General features: G+C 57.2%; 1 non-coding gene across 1 annotated transcript in view; it reads right to left on the bottom strand.

The window, feature by feature from the left end:
- Positions 1–478, bottom strand: part of LOC126304796 (small subunit ribosomal RNA) — a 1,893-nt gene extending 1,415 nt beyond the window's left edge. The window contains exon 1 of the ribosomal RNA XR_007553186.1: positions 1–478. This exon is cut by the window's left edge and continues 1,415 nt beyond it. This is a non-coding gene — a ribosomal RNA (small subunit ribosomal RNA).
- Positions 479–2,500: the final 2,022 nt, after the last annotated feature.

Below are 2,500 nucleotides of genomic sequence, written 5' to 3'. Positions count from 1 at the left end.
TCCCCGTGCCGGGAGTGGGTAATTTGCGCGCCTGCTGCCTTCCTTGGATGTGGTAGCCGTTTCTCAGGCTCCCTCTCCGGAATCGCACCCTGATTCCCCGTTACCCGTTACAACCATGGTAGGCGCAGAACCTACCATCGACAGTTGATAAGGCAGACATTTGAAAGATGCGTCGCCGGTACGAGGACCGTGCGATCAGCCCAAAGTTATTCAGAGTCACCAAGGCAAACGGACCAGACAAGCCAATCCGATTGGTTTTGATCTAATAAAAGCGTCCCTTCCATCTCTGGTCGGGACTCTGTTTGCATGTATTAGCTCTAGAATTACCACAGTTATCCAAGTAACGTGGGTACGATCTAAGGAACCATAACTGATTTAATGAGCCATTCGCGGTTTCACCTTAATGCGGCTTGTACTGAGACATGCATGGCTTAATCTTTGAGACAAGCATATGACTACTGGCAGGATCAACCAGGGAGCTGCGTCAACTAGAGCTGAGCAGCCGGCCGCCCGGGAGTGTGTCCCGGGGGCCCGCGCGAACACGCAAGCGTCCGCTCAATTATTCTGCAAACAGGAGGAGGCCGAGCTCCCCTGCACGATACACCTCGAAACCCTCTCAGGTCCCGGCGGCGCGCAGCGCCGTCCTAGGTACTTGGTCGGTTTCGAGAGAGGCGCAATCGCCCGGAGTTAGGCGAGTAGACGGTTTTAGTGCGAACACCCTTGCTCCCAACTGAGCTTGCCGCTGCCGACAGAGGCCCGGGAGCGTGCTGTCGTGGCATTGCCGGCGGGAGACAACACGCGCCACCTATGGTGACCGGCAGCTCCAACGCCAGCGCCACACAAGGGCAAAGCCCCACTTGGGTGCAGAAGCGAACTCTCCCAGCACAGCGCACGCGCCAACACGTCCGCACAACTGCGATACAAACCACCTGCGAGAACCGCTGGGGCGACCGAGCAGCAGACGGCGTCGCGGCGCCGAGTGCCAGGCGGCGGCGCATCCTCAACGCACACAGTCCTCAATCAGACCAGCACACTGCAGATGTCCACCGCGCTTCGCACCGGGCTCGGCTGAACCAACTTTGGCCGCCAGGCGCCGCGTGCAGGGTGCGCCGCAGCGTAGCTGCGCCGCCTGCCGAGCCCGTCGGCTGGCGCTCCTGCCACTCGGCGCCCCCCACCAGCCGCCTGTTGCGCGTGCGCCCACGCAGCGCGCGGCCAACACGCCGGGCGGCCCCCCTTCACCGGCCGGGAACAGTCCCACCAAGCCACCGCCGCGTATCGCTTCATACCCACATGGGCCTAGTCACGTGTGTGGATGTGGCGGGTACCGCTGAAACAACCGGTTAATAGCTGTACCGATCGTCGCCATCACAGATTCACCTCCAGCGTGAACAACCGCTCAACAACGGATTTCCAGTTCATTTGCGTATCTTGGGCAGTAAACGTAGATGTCCACCTACATTTGCGAATTCAACAATTCTTGCATGCCAGGATGTCATGTGTCACGACACGCTACATCAGACCACATACACACTGCGACATGTGCAGAAGAGAACACGTGGAAGGTGGCCCGCGCACGTATGCGATGTCCCTTCCGCGATCCACTGTCAACCGGCATCTGCGGCATGTCCCAGATATGGAACGCGGTCCACCAGGGTAGCACTTTGTGTGAGGCAATACGACAAAGTCGGAATACACGCGTCACTACATCACACGGCTCACGCTGACCTGACCTGACTCACCGCACCACCACCCCCAGCGACCCAGGGTGACATACAATGCGTTCGTACGTTCCTCCCACACGCCTCTACGGCGTACCACAGTGCAACCTAGCTGTTATTGGGAGACGAGACAAGTAGCATCGAGCACAACATATGGAAATTGAGATTCGACACCGTTGGGCACAGCCAGCGTACGGTCACACGTATCACACTACTTCACTCTGTACGTAACTACCGATGATCGGTACAGCGTGTGGGTTACGCGTACGACATCAGCGGACAATGGACACAGACCATACCACGACGTACACTGAGGGCGTCGACATCTGAACGCAACTGAACAGCTGCGAGGCTCATTTAACACTCAAACGCCAGACCGACCAGCTTGAGAGGACGGAGACACAAAGAGAGGGGCAGAGGGGGGGGGGGGGGGGCGATATAGTCCTATTGCAGTACAATTGACAGTGGATAGCGGGAATATGTGGAAAGTAAGCAACACTCGCAAGACATCTACATGAGGATAACAACGACACCAGAGATTCCGAGCAGTGAACTATGTTAGGCAAAGGGACAACGTGGGTTAGGTTAAGGGACAACGTGGGTTAGGTTAAGGGACAACGTGGGTTAGGTTAAGGGACAACGTGGGTTAGGTTAAGGGACAACGTGGGTTAGGTTAAGGGACAACGTGGGTTAGGTTAAGGGACAACGTGGGTTAGGTTAAGGGACAACGTGGGTTAGGTTAAGGGACAACGTGGGTTAGGTTAAGGGACAACGTGGGTTAG

The sequence above is a fragment of the Schistocerca gregaria genome, unplaced genomic scaffold, assembly GCF_023897955.1.
Source record: "Schistocerca gregaria isolate iqSchGreg1 unplaced genomic scaffold, iqSchGreg1.2 ptg000186l, whole genome shotgun sequence".
NCBI lineage: Eukaryota > Metazoa > Arthropoda > Insecta > Orthoptera > Acrididae > Schistocerca > Schistocerca gregaria.
This window is presented reverse-complemented; position numbering and strand designations above follow the sequence as displayed.